Source organism: Octodon degus, unplaced genomic scaffold (genome assembly GCF_000260255.1).
Source record: "Octodon degus isolate 3935 unplaced genomic scaffold, OctDeg1.0 scaffold00083, whole genome shotgun sequence".
Lineage (NCBI taxonomy): Eukaryota > Metazoa > Chordata > Mammalia > Rodentia > Octodontidae > Octodon > Octodon degus.
This window is the reverse complement of record NW_004524659.1, coordinates 4,101,155-4,121,400: the sequence shown is the minus strand read 5'-3', so window position 1 is coordinate 4,121,400 and position 20,246 is coordinate 4,101,155. Positions and strand designations below refer to the sequence as shown.

The 20,246-nt window shown below is 46.1% G+C and overlaps 1 protein-coding gene across 5 annotated transcripts in view; it reads left to right on the top strand.

Annotated features, from left to right (window-relative positions):
• Window positions 1–20,246, top strand: part of Tshz3 (teashirt zinc finger homeobox 3) — a 71,196-nt gene that overhangs the window by 7,832 nt on the left and 43,118 nt on the right. The window contains exon 1 of one of the 5 annotated variants that reach the window (XM_023721492.1): window positions 5,840–5,908. The exons of the other annotated variants lie outside the window; for them this stretch is intronic. The gene's annotated coding sequence lies outside the window, so the exon portion shown is untranslated. Of the gene's footprint in view, window positions 1–5,839; window positions 5,909–20,246 lie in introns of those variants that run through there. 5 annotated transcript variants of the gene reach the window in all.

Below are 20,246 nucleotides of genomic sequence, written 5' to 3'. Positions count from 1 at the left end.
TGCCCCAGCTTCAGGGACCCCACAGTGAGTCCACACCCCCAGAGCACATCAGGGAAATTCTGACATCCCAGGAGCAGGATGCTCGTGGGATGTTTCTGAACACACGTGAATCATTCTTTCCAGTCTGATATGCAAGAGATGGGAATGTGGTGACACAGGAAACTTATAATTTGATTTTCTCCTTTTCAAGATCCTGGATCCAAGTGGCCTTTGCATCTGTTGGACACTCCTACCTCACTGCAGCCTATCTGGATGTAGTGTCGCGGAGGTCATGAGGCCTTGTGGTGACTCAGTCTTGGCCTGACAAGTTTTGATGTGAATTCCCATTTGTTTTATGTGGCTTTTCTTTTGGGGGGATGGGGAAGGGTATGTTTTTAAGTGATCATATATAGAGGTAAAATAAGCGAGGGTGTGAGTGACCAAAGGGAATGCTCTTGTCTTCCTGAAGGAAGAAAAAGGTGCGGTGAGGATGGGCAGCGATTCCCTGGCCTGCGTCCAGGGCCAGGAAGCTAGTCTTGCTGCTGGCTTTGTGACTGAGTGTAGACCTGGCCAGGGGAAGCAGGGTCTGCCTCCTGGCCTTGGGCGCCTGTGGAGTCCTGCCTGCCAGGTGGGCAGGGGGTGCAAAAGGGGTTCGGGTCTGGGCCCCTGTCCCAGACCATAGACCACAGCTTCCAGTCCTTCCACAGTGACTCCCAGGCTGGTTTTGATGGGGTGGATGATAAAAGGCCTGCGAACTCCATAGGCCTCTGTAATCAGGGCCAGTGCTGACATCCTTCTCAAGTTTGACAGCTTCTTCCTTTTCTCTCCTCACCGCCAAGCCTTTCTCAACCGAATTTCCCCGCCTCCCTCTCCCCTCCCTCCCTGCCTGCCGCCCACCCCTTCCCTCCCTCTCCTCCTTTCTGTGTGTCTCTCTCTTGTTTCATGTTCTTGATCAGTCTCAGATGCCGGGAATTATTTTTTTTCGGGCGGGAGGGGGAGTGTTGCTTTAGGTTTGAGGGTTGGGCAGGTGTGAGAGGAAGTCTGTGCTTTTTTTTTTTTTCTTTTTTTCTTTCTTTCTTTCCTTCTTTTTTTTTTTTTTTTTTTTTTTTTTTTTGTACTGTAGGCCTGTTGCTAATTAATGTTCCTCCATAAGATTCTGTCGGAGTTGAGTAATGTTTTTGATCTTTATGCCTGATAACTGCATACTTAATGAGATTTCAAAGCTGTGAGTGCAGCTCCCCACAATTATTGACAGATGCCTTTTCTTTGCCATCGGGTTCAGCTTCATAAATCCTCTCGCCGTAATGAGGTTCAGTAGTGCCACCCTGGCAGTGAGCTAATGAAAGGGGGGAGGGCGCAGCGGCTCATGGTTGTCTGACACATTTTTTTCCTTTAAAATTTACTATGCAGATGTCAAGCTGCGGGACGATTACTTCAAACATGCTAATTTTTATCTTGCTTTTGTGTCAGCCCTTTGCCATTAAAAAATAAATAAATAAAAGGACTAACCTTACTCCACTTCCTTCCTTCCTTTCTTTTTCTGTGTTTTTTCTTTAAAAGTCACACTTTTAATAACCCCTGGTGTGTGACTGCTGGGGACAGTGACACGCGTATGGCCTTTTGCAGGTATCCAGTGGCAAGATCATTTTAGTTCTTTTTTGGGTTTTTTTTTTTTTTGTCATCGGAAGGGCAGGAGGAGGATAAAGTGCAAGATCCCCAGGCCTCCCAGCAGCCTGCCCTAGCTGTGCGCTTGAAACGTTGGAGAATTCATTTCAGAGTGCGGAAACCAAATCCTGGTGGAGAAGAGCTACACCATGCCAAACAGTCGATTTCCTTTTCAGCAGAGTCATACATCACTGACCCACCCTTCCCTCCTGACAGAATGACATATGTCATTTATCATATGGGCCCCAGCCAGACAACAGGGAGGGGAGGGAGGCCCAGTTCCGAGGATGCTGTCTCCTCCTCCTCCTCCCCATAGTACAGTGTGGCTTCCAGAGAGAGCACTGCTGATTTGGCTAGAGAGAGAGGGAGGAGAGAGGAGAGGCAGGGGAGAGGGGAGGCGGGAGCCGGCTCCTCCGCGGAGTCGCTGTCGGGGTGTGTGGTGCGGCAGGGCCTGAGATTGGCAGAGGCGCCAAGGAGGTTATGTTCTTCCGTTTTATCTGCTAAACCACACTGTTCAGCCTCTGCTGCTCCTTGTTCCCCCCCCTTTTCTGCCCCCCTTGCTCCCCTTCAGTCAGGGGAGGGGTTAAGCAAAGGTTGACAGGTATCATTCAAGCCAGCCCAGCTTGTGAGGTGTGGTAGAAATGAATCTCGGGGCTCCTAGCTTCACATGATTCAAACGTGCGTTATTGAAGATGGATGTTCCTTAAAAAAAGATTGATGGTGGATGCCGGGCTTCGGGTGCCATTTATCATTTTGAATATTATTTAGACTTGCCGTGTAAACCTGTAACTTGAGAGTTGGACCAGCCGGGGCAGAGAAGGGGCCTGTGAGTGTGAGTGTGTGTGTGTGTGTGTGTGTGTGTGTGTGTGTGCATTGATTGGCCTTGGGTTCTCATTACTGCTGACCAGACACAAGCCCTCCCATTTATAATGGAGAAGACACCCACCTCAGAAATCACGTGGGGAGGAGTTTTAATTCTGAATAATTTCCAAGGACACAGGGAAAAATGAAGTGTCTGTGATTTACACTGAAGCCAACAGGCAACTTTCTCTCTCTCCCTCTCCTCCCCCATAGACGCAGTCACGTCCGAAACATTAAAATATAAACAGAGCTTGAGTTGCTGAAGCCAGAACCCTGGTCTGATTTTTTAAACTCTGTGTCATGCTTTTTTTTTTTTTTTTCTGAATCTATCTTAAAAGCTTAGCACAATATAACTTAAAAAAATACTAGTTGGCTTGGTTAGGAGTGTGAGAATGAAGAAACAGAGACTTCCATGTCTCAGGAATATTTCAGATAAAAAACGATCTTCTGAGGCTCCCTGCCCCTGCTCCCAGCAGCCTCTTCCTCTTTGTGTCTGCGCTCTGTTCCCCGCAGCTGGGCCCCCACCGGCCCCACCAGGACTGACGTGGACAGCTGTTTCCAAGCCTGGCGGGTTCATCACTCCTGGTTCTCTTCGAACCCATGTGCTGTGTGCACCAGGACACCCCCACCTACTGGATGAGTTTAGGGATGCAGGCAGGCTTAGGCCGGAGCCCCCGGCTGCCTGAAGGGAGACTTTGCCAATACTTCTTCGGAGAGGCCTTACTGCCCTGCTCCCGGTGGAAAAAGGAAAACAGAAACTCCTCTGGCCTCCCTGCTCCTTCTCCTCACCGAGAGAGCCCTGATAGTGCAAATTCAATTGTCAGAGATTCTATTAAATATGTGACTTTATTTGGCTTTGTTAATTAAATTTAAGGCTTCTTGTGTGACTTATAGTGGGGACATTAATTTTTAAAAAAATGATGGCATAGAAAGTTAGATTGGGATAGTTTTTTTTTTTTTTCTTGAAAGAAATGAGGACCCGGAATCTGTGACAGCATTGACTATTACTATCTTGAGGCTTCTGCGACAAACTTTTCCTTGACGGGTAGAACGCCTGAATCTGCCATAAACGGAAAAGAAAGGGAAACGCGGCGTACTTACTCGCCAGCTTGAGGCAACTTTGTGGGCTCTTGTTTTGAAATCACTATTAGCAGCCCGACCCCTGGCGCTGCACGCAGTGTGACTTAGGCTTCACTTTTAGGGTCACCTAGGTGTTGCCAGAAACCAGGTAAGATCAGACTCGTGTCCTTTGTTGGTGCCCGGACTCGGACCCCCAGAATAAAAAGATGATTATTGTTTCTCGCTGAGACTCCACGGAAGAAGGGAAAACTTTGATCATCCGCCCTTGTACTTGGGCAGCGTTGGAGGTAATTGGAGTACAAGTGCCAATTTGCAGGAGCCGTTGTAAACACCTTTGCTACAAATGGCATCATCCCATTTTTACTGATTAGAAAAACTTTGCTATTCATGGGTGCAGAGCCCCTTGCAGGTATAATTGGTAAGGAACTGAGTGCACTCATGGGAAGAAACCTTGTTTTGTTTTTTGTTCGCTTTTCTTATCCCCTTCTCTCAGTTTTATGGCTGGAGACATGATTTATTGCAGCCATCCATCTTGGGGGCTCATCCATCACACCCGGGTTGCCAGGAGATCGTGGCAGCAGCTGTTTGCTCTGAATCAGACAGAAAAGTTGTCAATCATCAAAGGCAGGTGAATAGCATTAGAAACACGCTATTGTCAGACGGAATAATTAATCAAAGAGAGAAAAGATAATTAAAAAGATATGACCCTTGCAAGTACTTGCTCTGGGTTGCCTGGAAAAAAAAAAAAGAAGAAAGAAAGAAAAAGAAAAACTGCTGGGTCTTTTCTAGACACTTAAGCAGCTGAGCACTGATAAAATATGCAACTCTGCAGTGCATAGTTTTTAATTAATTGAAAAAGGTTCAACATTCAAAGACGATGCTGGAGAAAAGTCCGATTATGAGCAGAAGTGATATTTATTGTTTGTGTGAAGGGCCTGACACGGAGAGTAACTTTCTGTCACGAATCTCTGGCTTCCCTGGCGGGTGAGGAGGTGTGGGCTGGGGTCTTCAGGCAGCCACCAGAGACCTGCTGCTGTTCTTTCTGCTCCCCTGGCCATCATGCTCAGCTATTCGGGAGAATTTGGGATTCTCCAGAGCTGGGGTGGGACTCTGGGTGAGCGTGAGCCGGTGTCCTTCCGCGGTTTGGGTGGGTTTGAAAGGATGGCGTTTCTTAGCTAACAGGCTGTTTTCCGAATGAAAGCAGGGGGACCTCAAAGAGCGGTTATCAAGTTCATCTTCTGCGCCCACAGAGCGCAGTCTCCCTTCATTCACCTGCTTCACACCCACCTGGAACATGCCTTAGGTCCCAGAGGAAGATTTAGAATCAGTTCTCACGTGACCCCAGAAAGTGCCGTAGAGCAAGCGGCACGTCCGAAGGGTGACGACCTAGTGTCACATTGCGAAAGGCCTCGAGTGGTGGTCCGCAGGCCCATTTGACTGTCCGCTTCAGGTTCCAAAATATATTCATAGACTGGGAAGTTCCTTTTGCTCTTTCTAAAGCTAAAATATTCCAGAGGAATTGGAAAATGTATTAAAGACCAGATAGAAAGTGGCATAGCTCGAGTTGCTTTTCAGTTAAATATGCTGCAAACCCTGAAACAGATCTACTCTTTTATTTTTGGATACTATGCTTGATTTTCACACCATTCTCTTCCCAAAGAATAGCAGGATTTCTAAAATTAGCAGAAGGAAAAAAGGCTTGGCTATTAGAATTTGCGAGAAGGAAAAAAGCGATTTTTTTTTTTTTAAGTTGAGACCCTGTTCTCAGAGTGCACCTGAGCTGACAAAGCAGCAGCATCTCTGCCCTGTGCTCTGTACCCAGGCCAGTGCCAGGGATTTATTGTCAGGAATCCCAAGCAGGTCTCCTGTGGCTGAGGCTCAGCATGTGACATCTACCTGCTCCCATGGTGCCCTTGGAGCCCACCACGGGTGACATGGCCTTGGCATTTGATGCGAGGGAAATTGACTCGAGCAAAAGCACCTTTCTGGCTGCGGGAGCCCTCGCAGAAGACTCATCCATGTAGGTGAGTGGAGGAACTACTCAGGCTCAGAACTTCAGAGAAATGGGGGATTTCTGCCAGCCACTACTTCAGTCTGCAGCCAGTGTCCCTTTGGTGGCCTTCTCAGATTTCAACTTGCATGGGCAGGCAGCTGCATATCTGAGTTTTCTGACCACATATCAATTGCCCTTTAATTTTGGCATTTTCTAGGCAGGGGAGTGGCTGTTCTTGACTAACCAAGGCCTGTGCGGTGGTGGGCCTGCTGGAGATTCCGGTGGATGCTTGCCCCAGGCTCCAGCGCTTGTGTGAGGTCACCTGGGCAGGTGAGAAGTCCTCCTGTCCCCTGTGGGACCTGGCTGTTTGGAAGAGGACTGTGGGGACAGCGCATCACAGCCCTGGAAAAGAAATTCTTGCACTTGCTATCTCTCTTTTCCTAATAACTGCTGACATAGCACATCGCCTAATGTCAGCCAAAGCAATTCCAAAATGTGGTGGCTGATTAGGGAAGAGCAAAGAAAGAAAGTTCTCTCTGATGCCTTTCCGGTAGATTTATGGTTTCACATATAAAGGACGTCAACCTTTAATGATGGTGAAATCAGATTGGAATTAGCTTCCTCCTAAAAATAGGAAAACCAAATAAAGGGGGGGAAAAGTGGGAGAAGCCTTCAAGTTCAGTGAAGTTCTTGCAAGTTATTTTACGGTGGAGCCCTGTTAGGATCTAATACTCCTTGTTCGCCCAGGTAATGCCTGGCAGTTGTTTAAATGGTCCACTAAATAAAGGCAATAGAAGGAGCACAGGGAAGGAGGGACAGGTTTGTTATTCTTTGGCCTGGTTCTTTCTCTCTCTCTCTCTTTTTTTTTTTTTTTTTTTGTTTTGTTTTTAATCATACTAGGATTTGAACACAGGACCTTAATACTGAGCTCCAATTCCAGTCATTTTTTAATGTTTTATTTTGAAAAATGATCTTGCTACATTTCACAAGGTCTTGGACTTGTGGTCCTCTTGCTTTGGCCTCCCAGGGTTCTGGGATTGCAGGTGAGTGCCCCACCTGGCTGAGTGTACATTTTGGCTCGGATTCCAGCATCCCCAATCCTGGCTTAGGATTTCTCTGTCAAGAAATTGGGCAACCCAAGAGTATCCTATCCCTCTACGGGGGTGCAGCAGGATAGAGCCACCCCATTGAAAGTCATATTTTTATATTGAGAAAAATTCAAGACTCCCCTCACCCACTGAACTGACTCGCTACTTGAGTGTTTTATCTAAGTGACATGCATTTGCCTCTTGTAGTTGCTTCTCAGAGTGAGACAAGGTTACCCGGAAGTCATTTTGGATTTTCCTAGCTCAGCTGCCGTGACTCAAAGCCTGTTTGGCCCCCACCCCACTGGCTCTGCCTGATGCCTTAGGATTCCAGAGAAAGGAAGCACAAATTAACCAGTGAGACTCCCTATAGGCGAAGACATTCTGAAACACTTAAAAGACCTCACACTACCTAAGAAGCAGTGATTATTATTCATCTGCCCAAGGAAGAACGTTTGTTAAGAGGAAAGGTTCACCTTCACCAGCGGAGAAGATGGGATCACCAGTGGTTCTCACCTGGCGAAGTGCCTCCCCTCTAGCCACCTTCCATTTCTGTCCTTTGCTTTTGCTTTGGGCCTGTAGTAAAATGGCTCTTTCCTATGTATTAGTAAGCAAATCCTACATTGGCATAATATGGGAGGCCCATAGTGGTGGTATTTTCTCTTGCTTCTCTGTGTAAAATAGTAGAGGCAGCAAGGACTTGGGTACGTGACTAAGGTTCCTACTGAGATGGTTAGGTGAATAAGTAATAGAACAAACGTGGTCTGCCGGGCAAGGAAAATAAATAAAATAGCAGCGTGTTCTTGGTTCCGAGCGTACTCACATTGGATCCAGGAGCTGCAAGACCATGAGGAAGTGTGGGTGGGGAGGGAGAAAGGCATTATTTGGAAACACATGTACTCGTTCCTTGTGAAAGAAGTGAAGTATTTAACATTTCTCTGAGGAAAACATCTTTCATTACTTGACGTGTTCTCTGGTAATGATTTTTCAGTTCAACAAACAAGTCCTTATTAGCGTTCGCACAAGAACCTGGCTGAGGTAGGTGGCAAGGCCATTTTTAACACAAACTCACTAGCCAAGGTGAAGCAGGTCCTTCTGGTCTAAAAGTCCCACTGTGGCAGTTCACTTGGTGTGGTTGGGCTCCCCAGGACACACACCCTGCTCTTTGTGGGCTCCAGTTGTGGGATGCAAAAAACATGCTTGTTTTGTGTTTTTTGTTGTTCGTTTGTTTTTTGTTGCAAGCAGGATGTTCATTGGTACTTGTGTGGTGATTTAAAGTGGATTTACCTGGAGATTTATTGTGCACTGCTGGTCAAGAGTTGGGCTGAGGATCTGTTGATTGAATGGCTTGTTTTGCTTGAAGATGACATGGAGATGGAAGAAATGATGTGAGCCACGTTTTGGGGCTGGTTCTACTTATTGTATATTAACTTGTTACAGAAGACAGAGCTGAGGCGCCAGCACTGTGTGTGCAGGGCTCACGACTCTCTGGAGCCCACAGTTGTAACCTCCTGATTCTGGCTGTGTTGGGGAGGATAGCTGTACTGCTCTGGGAGAGGGCGAATGGCCCCCGCTAAGGCTCAGCTGTCTGGTCACTTACAGTTACTGCAGCCCCAATTCCTAGGACTGTTGAACATGTGGCTTTTTCCCTGGTTTATTTGGCCTGTCATTTCTCCCGTTAACAAGTACATGAATCAATCTGATTACATTCCTGGTCCAGCATGGCCCTGTTTGGTCTTTTACCTTACATTCCTATCATGGTATCCATGAAATTAGAAATAGTGAGCCTGGGAGCTTTTTAATAAGCTCATCATTGGAGTTTGCTAATGTGTACCAAATGGAGAGAGTGTCGCCGGGTGATGGCTTCATATAAACTTTGTTACTGATCTCAGCTCCCAAACACAGCCGACCATCTTAGTGGGTTAGCCCCCAGGTAAAATCTGATGAGGAGTAATCTGGCATCCTTGTTCCGAAACATGTGATCTCAGTTTCTACCTGTGACATCCTGTCGTTCAATAAATGAAAACCATTCTCAGCGCTCTGAGCCTGCTTGCCTGGTAGTTCCTTCTGCCATGTCCAGTGGGGAATGCAGCAGTTAACACTGTTTATACATTCCAGGAGTATTAGGCAGTTAGGTTACTGGAATTGTGGCTGTGAGTGGGGGAGCAGCCTTCTGGGCTGTGTCTCTGTAATCAATTACTAAGCATATCACGACGTTCCCGATGTAATAATAAAGTCTATGATGCTTATATTGTCAGGAGGGTCAGAACACACCACATCATGGACAACCAAAAAGACAAGAAGGATCAGCCAGGACTTGCACTCTCCTATGACCAAGGGTCTTAGCAAGGGAGGAGGATTTCACCCTCATCCTGTGCTTCTGCGCATTGTTGTGATGGGAAACTCCCTTTTTGGGATGCAGCCTCAGCGGGAAAAGCGAGAGGGTGAGAAGGGAACCTCTTTGGCGTATCAGAGGATGCATCTTGCTTCCTGCGCTGTGTCTTTCTTTCTTGAAGTTTCTCTGCCCAGAAGTCCTCAGTCCTTGGAAGGTGGCAGCAGCTGTAGTTCGGGCGCAGGAGCTGGGCGGCTCTGCCCTCAGGAGCAGCTGTCCTGGTGGAGGTGCAGCATGGGCTGGCTTGGGAACATAAAATGAATGTCTGTAGAGATCACTAGACTGTCACAGCTTGACCAGACAGCTCCAGCGATTGGTAGACACATAGTACCCAGAGTACTGGGCTGTAGCGCAGGCGCTCATGGAGCCAGCGGCCTGCTCCCTTACAGCCAGTTGTAGTTTCCTCTCTCCATGTATCTCTGCCATTTCCAGAAAATCTGTCTTCACAAGAGGGCTTGCCTTCCTTTCTCTATGAAATGAGACAGCACTTGCGAAACTTCCCCATACATTCTAACCCCCTGTGCCTGGCATCATCGTAACTGTGATTGTCTTGGTGCTGTGTGATAGCAGATTAATTTTAAAAAATAATAGCAATTCACAGCAGACAGGAAATACCAGTGACAAAAACAAGAAATGATAAGCGAGCTATTTTTAAGCTGTGAAAGAAAATTAATGCCCCTTTTTAATTCATTGGTGTACCCAAAATAGATAGTACATACCTTTCCCTTTCTATGGTAAAGTGTTTGTTTTGTTTTACTGTTGTTGTTTTGCAGTCTTAGCAATTGAACCTGGGCCTTAACCCTGAGCTACAGCCCCAGACTTTTTAAAGATATTTTAATTTTTTTTTTTTTCTGTATTTCAGACAGGGTCTACAGGGTCTCACTGCATAGATCCAACTTGTAGTGATTCTCCTGTTTTCAGCCTCCCAAGCCTTGGGATTATGGGCTCATGCCGCCATGCCCAGTCTCAATTGCAGTCTCAGCACGCCCAGCGGATGGCGCCAGCATGGCACACTGGGGATTGAACCCCGGCCACTGCGCTCTGCCTAAGCAGCAGGTGCTTTAGTCCGCTGAGCTATCAGGCTGGCCCATCCTGAGACTTTTATGCATTATCATTATTTTACTTTATTTTGAGACAGAGTCTTAACTGAGGAACTAAGCTGCCCACATTGGGCTTGTACTGGTGATCTTCCTGGGTTAGCCACATCTGGCTGGGAAAGTTTTTACTTCCATGTTTTCTGGAGTCCAAAGCTTAAGTCTGGGTGAGCTCAGGCAAGTTGGTCATGGCTGTGTCTATATCCGCTGTATAAACCTCCCTTCTCAGATGCAAGGTTTAGCAGGCCTCTACCTTAGGACAAGGATACATTTCGCCTCGACTCTTCAGAGGGAAGAAGGGGCGGCTCTTTGGGGCAGTTTGAATTGCACTGTTGCGTAGGGCAGCACCCATGGTAAGGGAGGTTTCAGGAAAGCCCAATTCTGCCTGGCCGTGTTTCCGCTGTCCTCCCACTGAGTGGCGGCTATGGTTGTGCCCTACGCCACTTGTTCCGTGGCTCAGTCAGGTGGGCATGTCGCTGCTGGGAGTCCTGAGCCCACCCTTTGTGGATAACAGTGCTTCTTTGCCTCCAAGGGCTGCCGGGAAAGCCTTTTCCTGAGTGCTTCCTCTGTGTCTGGGGGCAGCTTCCCTCTGGCCTGGTGGCCGGAGGAGTTACAGATTTTTCTCTCTATTTGTTGCTTTTGGTCCTGGGGATTAAACCCAGGGCTTTCACACTGCCACATCCCCAAGCCTTTTTAAAGGTTTTTTTGTTTTGTTTTGTTTTAAATTTTGAATCACATTTTTGCTAAGTTGCTCAGTTTCCCAGGCTGAGCTTTAGCTTGGGACCCTTCTGCTACAGAAGGGCTCTCTGCTTTGCAGCGCGCTAGGATGACAGGTGTGCACCACCACACCTTCCCTTTCCTGTTTTAAGTGGAATTTAACTTCTTTTTCTTCTTTTTTTTTTTAAATCGTGTTTTCAATCCAGAGGGTCATGTGGACCATGTGGCAGCAACTACATTTCTATTTTTTCTTCCTCTTTCCCTCACACAAGTAAAGATGGGAGGTGGTGGAGAGGAGAGGAGAGGAAGGACAGAGGATGCCGAGGGCTGGGCGTGGCCTGGAGGCTTCTGCTAGCTGTCGGCCCCGCCCGCCCCGGTGGCCTCCTCCTGCTTCCGGCTGGCAGGCAGGCACTTGGGGAGCCGCATCGGGAGCATCAGAGCGTGTTCGTAGAACACTCAGACAGCAGGAGGGCTGTGTCCCCACGTCCCTGCCGTGAGCTCCAGGTCCAGGCAAGCCCGCAGGTCACCCCGAGCTGCCCCTGCCCGAGGGGAGAGTTCTCCAGTAGATACAAAAGCCAGGCAGGTGAAAGGTTTGCGTCCCACTCAGGGCAGCTGCCAAGAGGTTTTATTTTGCCCTTACATTTAAAAGTCTGGTAGAAGCAAGGACCGTTATAAAGAGAAGCCAACCTTTCAGTAATCACATAGCAGCTTTTATGAATTAAAAAAATTAAAAAAAAAAAAGATCTTACCCCCCTCTTTGAAAGGAAATAAAGGAGGAATCCAGTGTAAGGAAAACAAAAAAAGCTGACGTTACAGTTTTTGTGATTACTCATATCCTAGGCTGGAGCTTGAGGAAGCTAGTTATAATGGAATTTCATTTTTTTTCCCCTTTTCCTAGTTGTATCCCTGAGCTTGCTCTCAGGCACTCTCAAGCTCATGCTCTCTCTCTCTCTCTCTCTCTCTCTCTCTCTCTCTCTCTCTCTCTCTCCCCCCCTTTTTTTAATCTCTCTGTCTTTGTCTCTCCTCTCTGTCTCTTCTCTCTGCTCTTTCTATTCTATTCTCTCTCTCTGCTCTCTCCTCTTTCTCTGTCTCACTCCTCTCTGTCTCTCTCCTCTCTCTGCTCTCTGATCTTTCTCTCCTCTCTCTTTTTCTGTCTCTCTCTCTCCTCTCTGTCTCTCTCTTCTCTCTGCTCTCTCTCTCTCCTCTTTCTCCATTTCTCTCTCGTCTGTCTGTCTGTCTGTCTGTCTGTCTGTCTGTCTGTCTGTCTGTCTCTCTCCCCTCTCTGCTCTCCCCACTCTCTCTCTCTCTGCTCTCTGCTCTCTCCCCTCTCTCTCTCTCAATCTCTTTCTTTCCATTAGAATGAAAAGTGGTTTGCATTTGGTGTGAAAATAAATAAACTTTAGGTATGACATCTTCTTTGTAGTTTATCCGAGGCTGCTAATCCTGAAGCTAGAATTATGTATCCTTGCAAGTAATTCTTTAACTATAAGGGAAGGTATAGAGTGCAGAGAGACGCGAGAGGAGAGCCACAGTGGGGAGTCTTTCCTTATCCATGCAAGCCCTTGTACTCCTGGAGCTGAACCCAGGTCTCCCCTAGAGCCCTGGAGTCGGCAAAACAACCCCAAAACTATAAATAATTCACCTTCAGATTTGCAGAGGCAAAAAAATGTAAAGCCATCTAGTGGTTAGTTATTATTAGGAGCCATTTTATTAACACTGTTTAAAAAAAAATCACTTTATTGCTATTAGTGTGCAGGTTTCGGGTAGCAGGCAGTTCAAGGGTTTGCCTGATGTGGAATGAGGGCAAGACAGGGACCAAAAGCAGAGCTCTCTGCTCTCTGGCTGCACTCAGTAAGTCATGCATGCTCAAGCAAACTCTAGTGGTCCTGTTGCCAGCACTGACCTCCCGCCACCACGTTCTCACCACGCCCGGGAAGACTGTAATTGTGGTAACATGGTATGAACGCAAACTTTAGCTCTGCTTACGCAGAACTCACGAGACAGCTTGACACCTTCATTGCTGCAGAAAGAAATTACCATTGTCTCTTCTTTCTTGCTCCAAGCTTAGGTGACCAAGCCAAGAAGTAATTATACAATTAGGCTTGACAAAGTAATACCTGTAACGTTTCTTCCCCTTTGAGTTTGGGTAGCTTATTTCAACTTCATATTTTCCCTCTCTCTGTCATTAATAACTTGATGCATTTGCAAAGACGAGAAGGCTGATGAGGCAGGAGTATTATTATTATTATTATTTTTTTTTGTAAGTGTGACTCTTCAAAGTTTAAACATAGATGCTCTGACAGCCTATGGAAGATTGACCATCAAGTCTCCTGTAAAGAGATCAGTGAGCAGCGATTGGAAGTTCTTCCCATTTAGATGACAACTAAAATAAAGATTTTTGCGAGGATCCGCACATAGGTGACAGAGCTTATCTGAACGGCTGCCTCTTCAATGCTATGTCCTATTACTGTGGCTCCAGATAATTCTTATTCTTACATTACGATATGTGCATTATGTTTATGGTATTGTAATTAAGTGTTGCTGCATTAAAATATAATCGCCCGTTGGAAAGTTTCTGTGCCGAGTAGACCTGACTGTTCTGCAGAGAAGAAAACCCCACCGTTTCTTCCCTGTTATTTTTTTGGTGGATATGAAAGGAGAGAGAGAGACAGACTGCTAAAGAAAAATGGGCCCGTTAACTGATGATGTAAGTGGCTATTCCACGAGTAAGACATTCTCAGGCCTTCTGTTTCAGTACCAGTTAATTATGCAGAGCAGCCGGTGAAGGTGAGTGTCCTGGAGGCTGGGCTGGGTGGACAGGGCCAGGCTTCAGGGGGGAACAGCTGTGCTGTCCCTGTCCTCCCAGGGCCTGCCCCTGGCCTGGCAGAGGTGCCCACGTGGTACCTGGTTCAGGTCACACGCACACGCCTGTGTCCTCTCAGGGCCCAGGCTCGGATGCACAACTTGGGGTGTGTATTGGCCTTTCTCTGAGGTGCACAGACTGAGCAGGGGACCGGCTTTTTGAGTTGAATTCTCTTGTTTATAGCAGGTTCGTTGCTGTTGGGTGGCTCCTGTCTAAATGGATTCTAGCAGGGGTCCTGGGCAAAAGTTGCATTTCTTCTGTCAGAGTTTATAGCAACGTTTTTCTTAATTATTCTTGATGTTTTGCCCATTATGCCATTAGCTTCTTCAGAGGACAGAGATAAATAGCTGGTATCCACAAGAACAAAGTGTGAACTGAATGCATTTAATTATTGATATCTCAGTAACTAAAGGTTCTAAAATGATGTTGTCAAATGCCCTGGTGATCTGACGGCAGATGTATTGGTTTGCAGATGCAATGAGAGACAATGTCCAAATAAACTCTGCAAAGGAGGCCGTTTAAACAAATAAGAGAACTTACGGGTGCATTTTCTCCTTTCTGTATTTTTCCCAATACAATCGGTTTCATTTTGGGTATTGAATTTTGACGTTTAGGTAATTTGCAGTGTATTTTTTTAAGATATGTTATATGATGCAAATTCCTGCATACTACCTAATATTTTTTTAAGTAAGCTGCCTGGATCAATTACATATGTAACACGTGTTTGTGTATGTGCATGTGTACTGCATGTATGCATAAAATCTATATTATGTGCGTGTATATAGTAGATATGTGTATAACTTACCTATAGACAGTATCTTCACAGCTTATTCTTTCCAAAGGGATGATTTTTTTTTTTTACTAGTTTAAATGCCAGCAAATTATGTTTTCTTTTCCTCTCATTAGTGACCACGTCCTTTTTAATGTGTAAGAAAGTGAGGATTCTAGATATTTATCCTGATATGTTGACATAACTTATTGTGAACTCAGTTTTTAATATTACTATCTTTACAATGTAGAGTATGCTTCCTGGGATTGAAAACATACCTAGAAATGTACTACTTGAAAGTGTCTGTGTGTACCCTTTAGGCTTAAAGTGTAGAGCCTGAAGTTACAGGCCTTAGGAAAGAACTGTATAAACTTGTCAAGAGTTTGTATGCGATAGGGTTTTATTCTTTGAATATTTAACTTACGGTGCTGTTCATAGTGCTCCTTACTGATATCTATTTTTTTCTAATTTTTAAATTCCTTTGCTATTTAAAAAGCTGGAACAGAAAGTTAATGCCTTGCTATCAGATGAAGAACAGAAGGAAAGTCTTCATTCTAGATGGGTCGCTTCCTCCCGGGATGCCTTCCACAAATTTCCTTGACCAGATGCAGCTAGGCTTGGCCCTGCGGTTTTATGTTCCCCCGGCCTGGGAAAACCGGTCCGTGCTATGTGGGGTTTTCATTGGAACCAAAGGCTGCGTAAAATCTGGGAGGATATTTATGTGAAGTTGCACACATGTTTACAGAGAAAGAGCCTGATACACGGACAGTCCTCACATACAGCTAACCTTCCACCAGTGGTACTGCCTTTCCTTAGTATGTTCCATGTGCTTGGTTTTAAAAATATCAAACAGGCTGCTTCCTAGGGCTGCTTACTTGGAAACTTAATAGCAGACCTCCCTAAGATAAGTGCCTCCCATTCCCAAGATCTCAGCTTCATGAGGGAGTGACTTGGAGTGATGCATCGTGGGAGGTCAGCGCTGCCCTCATTGTGGAAACTCAGCATTTGGTGCCTTTGGGTGTGGGTGCTCGTGTGTGCATGTGGGTATATGCACATACACACTCGTGTACCACACACCAATGCCTGCATGCACCAGGCTTCTGTGTGTGCCCCAGCTTCCCACGTAGAGCCCTGAGAGGCTTGACAGTAGCTTCCCTTTGTGAAACTGAATGCATTTAAATTTTTTTTTTATTAAAACAATAATGTACATAATGGAAAATGTAGAAAACCAAAAGGCATAGAATTAAGAGTCTTCTTCCAAACCCAGGTCCCCTCCTTAGGGGCAAGCACTGTTACTAATTTAAGGTGTATCCTTCCAGATTTCCAAAATCATAAATACATGTATATAGTCTACATGGTGTTTTTCTGTCTTCAATGAAGATGTGTCTTAGGTGTGGACAATTTATAATTTGACATGCTTTTAAAGTTAAAATACATGGATGGATGTATAGATACGGATGTGATAAAAAATGTAAAATGTTAAAGTTAAAATGCAGGTGGTAGGTATACAGGTGAAATTATTTAAACTTTGCTGTGTGAATTATATTTTCCATAATAAAATATTGATAACGCATACATGTTGCACATCCTATATTGTGTTATGTTATGTGTATTATGTATAGTGCTACTTCATGCTTTTTTAAAATTGTTTTTTATGTATTTAGGATAAGGCCTACAGGGTCTCACTACACAGATTGGATGCATAGTGATTCTCCTGTTTTCAGCCTCCCAAGTGCTGGGATTACAGGCTAGCGCCACCATGCCCAGTCTCAATCGACGTCTCAGTGCACCCTGGGGGTGGGGGTGGCACGGCGCGCTGAGGATCAAACCCAGGCCACTGCGCTCTGCCTAAGCAGGCGCTTTAGTCTGCTGAGCTATCTGGCTGGCCCTAACTATATACATGAGTTACTCTCTTATTGGACATTTGAGTCGCTTGCAGTCCTTTCTTTTACAAACGATGCCATAGTGAACCTCCTGCATACAGTCTTTGTACACCCTTTCCATTTACATGCTGTGGAATGGAATCCCAGAGGCAGAATGGTTATCTAAAGATTTGTTCATTGAACAGAATAACACATATTCAAGTTTCTCTCTAGAAAGAATGGATGGCACCTAGTTTCCTTCCCACTGCAGTGTGGCCATGTGCTGCTGACGCTGGTGGCCGGCAGAGCTCAGGTGGCACATGGTCACAGTCAGCAGCCTTGTTGTCGGCTTAGCAGGTGCTCAGCAAGTCTCCGAGAGAGAGAGAGAGAGAGAGAGAGAGAGAGAGAGAGAGAGAGAGAGAGAGACTATGAATGTAAAAGTGTATGAATCACCATGTTGGCCTCACAGGTTTTGCTGTCAGTCTCTGGGTGACAGAAAGAAGGTCATTAAGTATAGAGGATCACACATAGCTCTTTAGATTCTGTTACACTGATAATCTTATTTGATGGGTGAGAAACATGAGGTCCAGAAAGGGAAAGAGATGGGGCTAAGTTCCTGTGGTCTGATCCCACCTGGCAAGGACATTCGGGGATCCCAGAGGTAGTTGCATGCTTGGATTAAGGAAGGCGACTCCATTGGCACCCTCATTACCTGAAGGTGCTCACAGGGCCCGGCCAGGTGGCCAGGACAGAGTTTAATTCCTGCAGAGTACGGCAGAGGTGACCGGCTGCAGCGTGTAGCTTCTTAGATAATGACTGTGGAATACTGCAAATGTCCTTTTGGGTTTTGGCTGAATAATATTTAAGGATTTTGAAACAGTGACTTAATTGTGTTTTTATGTAATTGATGGTGTTGTAGTAAAATGTATTGAGACACCACATCAGCATTTTTCTAACTATTCCTTGGAGAAAAATATGCTCATATGAAAATGGTTTCTTCACTTTCTACTCATGGAATTGAAAAAATAAAAAATGATTGTGCTTCTATGGAATCACTGTGCCCAGAGATTCTCTAATTTTAAAGTGTTTTCCCCTCTGGACTTGGCCTAAATAATGCAAGGATACTTTGCTTTTCTAAGTTGGGTTGTCTCTTGTTTTGGAAGCAATGGCGGGGAGGCACAGGGCCTACTGTGTCAGAGAGTTGTTAAAGAACGCTGTCTGGGCAGGTTTTGGGAAAGCCCAATGTGCCCGTCGGTCAGCTGAGATAAGCACATGGCTGCCAGCCTCCAGGACTGGGACCCCAAAAGCCTCTTCTCCTCTAGGCTTCCTGCCTCAGCGTGCTGCTTTGCATGTAGGAGGTGGCCACAGGGAAGCTGTTGGTGTCACGCAGGAATAGCTTCCGTTTTCAAAAGTTGTGCCTCAGTTTGGAGTTCACGGAACTTGGCCCTGGCGTCAGAGCAATCGGGATATTTTAGTAATATCTCAGCCAGGCATGACGATATATGACTGTAGGTCCTAGCGCTCTGGGAGGCTGAGACAGGAGCATCATGAGTTCAAGGCCAGCCTGAGTGAGCAATTTAGTGACTTATTGAGACCCTGGGTTCAGTCCGCAGCACCATAAAAGAACAAAAACAAACAACAACAACAAGAGCAAACAGATATGAATTTATTAGTTTTCCTAGTCTTACCCTGATTGACTAACTTCAGTATATTTTCACTTTGTTTCAAAGCTTGCAGCTGAGATTTCATTCGGAAAAGTCATTACAAATGTTAAAAATATGGAAATTTTGGGCTGGAGATGTAGCGCAGCACTGGAGTAGTTTTTGTCTGTCATGCGGGAGGCCTTGGGTTTAATCCCAAGCACCACCAAAATCCATATTTGGATATTTAAAAACTTAAAACAGATATTTAAAAACTTAAAACAGTTCAAATAGATAATTTGTAAATATGGAGGACTCAAGTCTACTAAATTAAATAGTAGTGGTAATAATGATGATGGTAATGCTTGTGGAGCAGCATTGGTGGCCTTCGCAGTGGCGCTGTGTTCCACATGCGGGTACAGGAGGCCTGTGGCATGTGCACAGACCCACGCTGATACAGGGGCGGAGAGCCAACATCAAATTATGGACCTCAAAGATGTTTCCTTCCTCCTGCATTTGGTTGCAAAGATGGCTTCTGCACCCTAGGACTGTGGATGCTCTGGGAGGGCAGCCCCGTGCGCAGCAGCGTGACATTTGAGGCTGTATTTTTTTTTTGTGTTTGGAGGGGGTCGTCCAAGGAAGACACTGCAGCATCTGCAGCTCCCGTGTGTGACAGCGGCAAGCTCAGGTGTGGGACTGCAGCTGCCGCCGTTAGCATGTGGAGAAACACCTTTCAAGGTGTGTGACAGTGCGGGAAGTTGACTGTGGACTGCGCTTTCCGTCCTTGCTTAGGAGATGGTGGTGGCGCTATCCCAGTGTGTCTGATGGGCGGAAGCCAGGCGCTTCCTGTGGCCTAGATATGGACATTCCTTGGGGCTTACTGTGAGGCGGCTAATGCGAAGTTGCCTGGGTATTCGTCAGTCAACTGTGCATCACTGATAGCAGAGCTGGACCTAATGCCCCCACCCTGTGTGCTCCTTCGACACTCCTCGTAGAGTTGAAGAAGAAAGACCACAGCAAAAATAAAGGAGAAGAAGAGAAGGTGTGCATTGGTGGAATTATGTTGGTGTTTTTGTCCCTTTACTGATTAGTGAAACTCGTGTGCCTTTGATGTCTGAAATAAATTTGATTTTTATAATTAAATGTATTTATAGGAGCTCGTTTTTCAATAATAACAGTGGTTTTCTAATTTTTAAAAGCCCTCCAATCAGTAAACACCACCGACTGCCAATCCCCAATGGAGAAGCTCATGATTTTGCCCTGCCCTCTAGAGCTGAGGGGTGGGTAGCAGCAGCACGGGCGTGGGCAGCTCCCAGCTGGAGGAGGCAGGCCTGCCTTTAGCATCTGGAGCTGTGCACGCGTGCCCCAGGGCAGTTGTCTCCACACTTGGTAGCAGAAGACTTATTTAAAGCAAGTTCCATGTGAGAGAAGTACCTGTGCAACTCAGCATTGCTTGAAAAAAAGCAGGTTACTACACACAGTAGGAACCCGACGTCACACCTGCACAAGTCCAGGAAAGGCATTAAGGCACAATATGTGTACAAGGGCTTGCTACTGCAGCGGGATGGGAGGGTGCAGTCCCTGTGCGGTGGCGCCCTTAGCCTCGCTGCTCAGCTGTGGTTAGGAGCCCGAGTTTCTGGGACCTGTGTCTGCTCTTTGTGCACTGGGCACTGGTAGGTCTTGCTTAAAATTCCAAGCTGACTTAGAGGCTCCCAAGTTAGGTTGAGGACTTGGTATGGTGGCACATGCCCGTAATCCCAGCACTCAGAAGGAGAATAAGGCAGGGAAAAGCTTGGATTTGAGACATAGTGACTTAGCGAGACCGTGTCTCAAAATAAAACATAAGAGCTAAGATTGTAAGTCAGGGCAGTCCCCAAAATCAATAAATAAATATAAAAACTAGCAATGCTGTTTAGGGACAGCCCAATGGTGAGCTGCTTGATGGCTCCCTTGCGGGGCATGAGGGGGTACTATGAGGTCATAAGTTGGTCTCTGGTACCGCTGGTGCAGGAGCTGCTGGGCAGTGTGCAGCCATGTCCGTTTGTGTGGCAGCCCCAGCGGAGGGTCTCCCGCTGTGCATCATGGTCACGGAGTCTGTACTGCGAGGGCTAACGGGGGTTTGTTGGAATTTAAGGAATTGGCTGGGGGTGAGGGAGAGGGACTGAGGGTGATTGTTTTTATTTTTTTTATTTTATTTATTTTTATTTATTTTTAATTTTTTATTTATTTGAGAGAGAGAGAGAGAG